We start from the raw sequence: 7293 nt of genomic DNA, 5'->3' as shown, positions 1-7293 counted from the left end.
AATCAAATCATGACTGCAGTTAGAGTGTCTTCTTCCTCACAAAATAAATATATATAAATAAATCTAACTAAATATGTATTACTTGTGTAATGTGTAACAAGTTGAAATAGATGGCTAATTAAGAATTTCAGTGTCTTTTGTGACGTTTAATTAGCACAGTAATCCTTTGTCCTCTCTAGCTAGCAAAGCATATTCATTAATTAGCCTTCTAATACCTTCTAATTCTCTTTAGCTAGCTAGTGTAGCAGCATAGACATAGGGCTGTCATGCGGCAGTTAATTGCGCCTGCTGACCATTAGGGCGGCAGTATATAAATACGGCCCTCCTTCTCGCGCACTCACTAACGCATCATTTCCGGGTCAGGTGTTTGCCTGTGCAGGTAATGCTCCATGCCGCTGCTGCGGCTACTGCTTTGTTTCATCTCTTACTGTGTCCTGTTGCTTAAAGCCTGCGTGTTTTCACTGCAGAGCAGCGACCGAGTGCCCCGTGCTTTGTGCTCCATGCTCCGTTTAGACCTTGGTTCTCTCTGGCGGTGGTAAGTGTCCTGTAGCTAACGCTAGTGTGGTCACAGGTAGATGTCCGCTGCCGTGTGGGTCTCTCTCTCCCTCCCTCTCCCTGTGCAGGTTTGACTTTGAAAACAGGTATGCTACCTTAAATCTAACTCTCAAAAGCTTTGATTAATGTAGTTTAGCTATGCTAATGGTATGTTTATTGACAGGGAATGCTCGTCAGCTGGCCGAAATCTACAGGTGGCGATTCACGTGCCTTCACCACCAGCTGATTGGGACCGCTGCTGTTTTGTCTCTGTTTTGTCTCTGCCTTGTCGCTGCTTTGTCAGTGTTTTGTCTCTGCTTTGTCTACACTGATTTATTTACATTGCTTTGTCCGCACCGCTTTGCCTCTGCCGTTAAACACACGGTTGCTGTGTTTATACCGCTTTGTCGACTATATGTCTGCTGTTGTGCCCCTACTGCTAGCTGCATAGCTGTGTCTCTGCTGCTGTATGGACATTGTCCCCTGCTTTGCCTCTGCAGTCACTTATTCCTTGCTGCCGTGTTCTGCGGCTCTGGCTGCTTGGTGGCTTCTGGCTACAGCCGGCTTGCATGGTGAACTGCAGACACCATACTTTTAATCTGTTTATCTCTTTTTATTTTAGCTGAACGATGGTGAGGAGTTAATCCCTTATTTTTGTATTACTTGTTTTGTTTATTGTTTTGATTAACTAGCTTGGTAAGCTTATTTGGTTAACTATTTCCTGCTTTATGTTGTATATTGTTTTTATTATATTATTTATATTTTGTGTTAATTACTTCCATTGTAACTTTTGTTTTCCCTTCTCAGTGGCTGCAGGCTGGTGGTGGTGTCCCTCCTTCTTGTGTGCTGTGCTTCCTTGGATTCGGTGATACCACAGTGTGTGACTGCCACGTGTGTCTGGGTGAACCCTTTTTCTTTAATTTAATTTTGTTGAGTCCCCTTCACCTGCTCTTTCCCCACCAGTAGGCCTCAGCCCCTGATTAGGCTCCCTTTTTCATTTATTGGGATGAATGCTATTTTTTATAATGATAGAGATAGATATAGAGATAGATATAGAGATAGATATAGATAGATATAGATAGATAGAGATAGAGATAGAGATAGATAGAGATAGATAGAGATAGATAGAGATAGATAGAGATAGAGATAGAGATAGATATAGATAGAGAGAGAGAGATAGAGAGATAGAGATATAGAGAGAGAGATAGAGAGAGAGAGAGAGAGAGAGAGAGAGAGAGAGATAGAGAGAGATAGATAGATATAAAAAAAAAAGTATTTTTGTAAACTGTCTTGCCTGTCAAGTGGAACGAACCTGTGTTTTTGGTCAGTGTAAAATAATTCCTTGGGTGCAATTCCCAAGGTGGCGTTGTCGTGCAACCTAAGATTCCCATTGAGAGCTCCACATTTTCTTGCAACCCCCGCCACACTAGCTAGCTAGAGCTAGCACACATAAACAAATTAACCAAAGCTAGCGCTTAGCTACATGCTAATCGCTCCTGAAGGAGTGCTAATGTAAATTAAGGAACAGCTCATAGTAGGGTAAAATATTTAAGATGCATTGCACTTATTTTGTGTTAATATTAAAATCATTCAGCTTTAAATTGTTTGTTTGTTCGCCACCGTATAATTATCTTTAGCTAGCCAGTAGCTAACACTAGCTTATTAATGCCTTAAAGGGAAACTTTGGCATGTTGTTGTCACATAAGGGCCCTGATCATGTTGCACAGACATTTTAATGCATTTTGTGTCTGTTAAGAGGAGCAGAAGGCACTCTTTAGGATATGCCCCCCAAGAAGTGTATTATAACTAACTGGGAGCTCTGGCCATTAGCTGCAGGAACTCCAGTTTGCTAGCACCAGTTTTGGTCGTTGTTTTTCCTATCGACAGTACTCGGTGACCTCTAGTGATCAAGAGTAGGGTAAAAATCTGCTCCCCTTCAATACTCCTCTGTGCTCTCTAGCTAGCTGTGTGTGTGTGTGTGTGTGTGTGTGTGTGTGTGTGTGTGTGTGTGTGTGTGTGTGTGTGTGTGTGTGTGTGTGTGTGTGTGTGTGTGTGTGTGTGTGTGTGTGTGAGAGCAGGCTTTGGTTGTCATGGCAATCAGGGGAGCCCACAGCAGCTGCGCTCTCTCTCTGTCTCTAACTCCTCAGAGAGACAGAAACATTTAAAATGAATCCCCTCGAACCCATGGCCAGGAACGACCGAAATGAAAACCGAAAAGACCGTGAGCGTCGTCATCTTGTTGACTATAGGACTGCCGAGTTTCAGTGGCCAAAGTTAAAAAATGTGACCTGGGGAGATTGAGAGAGAAGAGGTTCAACAAGCTCCTTTCAAGATTTCTTCTCTAAAATTAACATGGGAGTAGATGGGGCCGTGAGAGGGTGTTGTTGGTGCATCAGTGCGTCTCCCGCCAAAACTATTTGTCTGACAGCTTCAGCCGTGGTATTTTTATTATATACATTATTTATTGTATTGGTATTTTATTCCCAACAGATTTACCAACGTTTCTATCTATAAATTATTTCTGTAGAGAAATACATTTGTGGCCTTGAGAGGAGTTTACAAATTTTTCTCTCTCCCTACACTCCAGCCTTTAGGAAGTCAGGTTGTTGTACCATAAACAGTCAAAGTGAATGTTTAGGAAGGAGGTTGTGAAGAATGAATGAGTTCAAAGTCAGTATCATATCTGTCCTTATGATCCTTACTGCCTGAAGTCAAACAGCAGAAGTTCAGTAACAATGTGTGAATATTACTGAGCCCTTTTTGGATGAGTTAAATATGCTACAGTAATCTTATATGTTACTGTTTATAACACAGGGAGTTTATTCATTGTTAGACGAACCTCTTCAGAAAGAAACCTGGGGAATAAATTAAGAGTATACCCCTTTCTCCAGACACCAGTCCACCACTGATTATCCCTTATATGATACTGTGGTAGAAATGTTACTCACGTTGCCATGGTAACAGCTTCACAGCAGCTTCAGGATGGAGCAGTTTATTAGTTCTCTGGAAGAAAGACAAACCAGTCAGTAACCTCTCCTCCTGTCAACTGTAATGTAGTTATTAGTAGATATTATTAGATACTGTATCGTACTGTCAGTGACACAGAGAAAATAAAGTCTAACACAGTGGGTTTAAGTGGTGGGGGGTCAGGGGTCACAGCTCTGTGCCAAGCAAGGAGCATTATGAGATCAATGTAATTAAATGTAAACAGGTACTTGAATCATTTTAGGCACATCACCACCTGAATTGAGTTCAGAAAGAGTTATGTATATATGTGTATGAATATGTATATGTGGGTAGGGGTATGTATTCCTTACTATTATTTTCTTAATATAAAATATTATGTTTTACTGATTTTAATTATATTTAATTTAATTAATCTCTCCTCCACACATTGGTCTTACAACTAAATCTAACTAAATCTCACCAATGACACCAGTGCTCTGTCAGTGTTATTGCACGATGAGGAAACATATTGATGATCATTGATAATTATTTGAAATGAAGCATTTCAGTGTTTTTCTTTTTTTTTCCTCAATCAATCAGACACTGATGGTGCAGCGCCGTATTGTACCTCTAATGATTCAATCCCCAAACTCTCCTCATCACACAGACGTTTCCCTTTCTAAGAAAGTAAAGACAATATTAATTTAATAAACTATCATGTGTCAGGTCTGAACCAATCACACCAGGTCAGTTTCCGGCTGTGTGGAATGTTTATCACTTTAGAACTGAGACTATAAGAATAAAACAGAAGAGGCGGAGAGCTGAAGATTCCTGCTGTACTTGATTGTCTGGTTCTAATGGGAAACGCCTGTGAACTGACAGCACAGTGCGTCTCTCTCCCTGTCAAAAGTCAGTCTAGCTCACCCAGCGGTCTCTCTCTCTCTCTCTCTCTCTCTCTCTGTCTCAACAGGTTAGGTGGATAAGTTTTATTTTCCTCTGATAGGAACAATATACCCACATGTTCCACTTGTAATAAATACAAACTGTTACAGGTAAATAATAAACTCTCTCAGTCTTAAAAAGTAAATGAGTCTTAAAGTCTTAAAACGTTTTAGAAAACGATTTAAAAAGGCATAATCAACCAGTTTCCACAGCACAATATGCATAAGTTTCAGTCAAAGGAAGGCAAGCAGTATCAACCTTTGTAAATAAAAGGCCCAGCTAAAATGACTCTAGGCCGAGCCTTGCTGAGAGGAGAGACTGTGATGTGGGTGTGTATGCTAGAACGTCATGGTTCAGATGGAGCTGAGCGTGAAGGTGAAGCTCTCCATTTACCAGTCGATCTACATTCCAGCCCTCAGGTGTGGTCATGAAATACAAACATACAGGCACATGAAAGGAGTTTCCTTGGCAGGTTTAAAGACTTTCTGAGGTAAACACATTGAGGTATTCAATATCCCAGTGGGCGTGGAGGACGTGGACAGGACGGGGGGGTCTGAACTATGTTACTTTACTTGTTGTTACACTTTATTACTATCAACCTCCAAACAATCCAAACACAAATGATAAAAATGACACAGGGTTCTCCTGGAATTAATCATCCAAAGCATTTTCAATATATCCAAAACAAAGTGGAAAAGCAAGATAGAACCAGGACTTTACGGCTTCTTACAAGTTCCGGTAACGGGAAGCACCAGAAAACAATTTGTTAAGCCCCGACAGTGGGAAAGAGGTGTAAGAAGTAACTAATGGCTTGGTTAACAGTCAATAAATAAATTACTAATGCTTAATGGATCATTTATAAACCATGAATTAAAACATTGTCTTGGTTCCCAGGTTGTGAAAATGTAATTTCATGTCAGTGTTATTGTACAAGAAGGAACTTAACACACTGAAGACATCTATAAATGTCAGTTATAACAAGAGAATCTTTGACCCATTTTAAACCTGATCTTGGCATTTCAAAGTATTTCATGGTTTACAGGCCAGGTCACGGTTTGGTCCCCCTACCAACACTGGCTCCAAATGTTTAGCATTCTGAGGATTGTTTGTAAAAATGTATAATGAGTGGATCCAAGGTATGGAAAACCTGCCCAAACCCGACATGCAAACATGTATATATCATATTTTTCAAGAAGTGTGACTTAATTCAGAGTGGGACATAAGAACAGCCAGACCCATCCCAAACAGACCTATATAATATTTGTATATATAACACATTTTAATTTACTGTTGTCCAGTTGGATACACCATGTTTGATTATTGAAATCATGCATAAAGAACAATGTGATTTTGGAATTTGTTTTTGTTCATCGTCCTCACGTCATCCTCCTTGGTGCTGCTCTTCCTAAGTGCTGGCCACCACTGACTGACTAACACGTTCAACAGAGTCCTGCACACGGTAAAAAGACTTGAGCCTCTTCAGGAAATAATGCCGGCTCTGGTCCTTCTTGTACAGGACATCTGTGTTACCAGTCCAGTCCAATTTGTGCCAATTGCAAAAGTTCTTGTAGCTCTGGGGCAGCTGGGAGCATAGTATCGGATGTAACTAAATTTGTGAGGCAGGTTCAAGGTTCCTTAAAGGAATTTGGACACTGTTAATAAACAATAAAAAATCCAATAAAATTGGACGGGACATTGTTATGAAGATTCCTGAATATTGCAACCCACCCTCTGTCCATTCAAATGAAATCAGGTGGAAGCTGCCAATATATGAACCGGTAGCAGTTTGCTCTTTTGGTCACCAAGGACACATTTTGTTTCCATATTCTAAAATGGATCTTAATGTCTTTAAGCCAGTTAGTGAAAAACTGAGAAGTCCTTTAGTGTATGAATACATAATGTAAGGTGTGGTATTAGGAGATGGTATAATACGGACACATAGTTACAGTCTTACCGGTTGGTGCAGTTTGGAGGGTGGATACAGGAAACATTGTGATTTTCCAGTTAACTGAAGCTTTGTCTCAAATGTGTTCTCTGGTTCACTGAAATCCATCCTGACTGAATCTGTCTGTTGTTAATAAAAACACTGAGGTTGAATTTGGTTTGACTTCTCCACATGAAACAGAAACTAAAGTCAGAATATATTGTGAATGTCAGTATAAATTAAGTTACATAAGATTTAGGAAGGATTCACATCGTTATCCTCACTGTTGCAGAATCAGCAGTCACACATTTGTTCGTGGTCGTAGAGTTTTATCACTTGGTGGCTGTAGTCCCAACATCAGGAAGGACAAACAGTTGATGTAGAAGTTTAGAGTTACATTTATTCATATCTAGTTCAACAGGTTGTCCCTCCACAGTGGAGACAGCCAGAGATATTGTGTTTTCAGACTGTCATAGGAACATCTGGAGGGAGTTTCAATACATCTGGCACAAATGTCCACTGTGACTCAAAGATGAAATTATTTGAATTTGGTGATCAAAGGTCAAAGATTACTGTGACCTCACATGTTTTTGGCCATAACTCAAGAACTAAAAATTTCACACAAATGGATAAAGGATATAGGATACAGGATAAAATAATTCATATCCAAATGGTCAAAGTTCAACCTAACTGTTACTGTTACGCTGCGTTCCCACCAAGGCAAATTCAATTATTTTAGCGAGTAGACTACAAGTCCAACCAAAAGCACGAATATGTGTTTCCTCATGCATTTATCTGGTGATATCTCCTCATCTTAAGTATTAAATCATTCCCATTCTTGCTGTTGCTTCAGGAAGCTCTCCGATGCTGAGGAGACAGAAGGAACAGAGAGCAGCTTTATATCAGCTGAGGGGGTGGAGGGTCTGTGCTCACATGATTTCACAGGA

General features: G+C 40.2%; 1 long non-coding RNA gene across 2 annotated transcripts; it reads left to right on the top strand.

Moving 5' to 3' along the window:
* The first annotated feature begins 323 nt into the window (after positions 1–323).
* On the top strand, positions 324–3342 carry LOC127360680 (uncharacterized). Of its 2 annotated transcripts, none has more exons than XR_007883888.1 (3): positions 324–379; positions 468–535; positions 572–3342. It is a non-coding gene; the product is annotated as an uncharacterized LOC127360680 (long non-coding RNA). The 2 variants fall into 2 exon arrangements; XR_007883887.1 differs by having other exon boundaries at positions 359–535; positions 572–641; positions 719–3342.
* Positions 3343–7293: the final 3951 nt, after the last annotated feature.

Source organism: Dicentrarchus labrax, unplaced genomic scaffold (assembly GCF_905237075.1).
Source record: "Dicentrarchus labrax unplaced genomic scaffold, dlabrax2021, whole genome shotgun sequence".
Classification (NCBI taxonomy): domain Eukaryota; kingdom Metazoa; phylum Chordata; class Actinopteri; family Moronidae; genus Dicentrarchus; species Dicentrarchus labrax.
The sequence above is the reverse complement of the archived record's forward strand: the minus strand, read 5'-3'. Positions and strand labels throughout refer to the sequence as shown.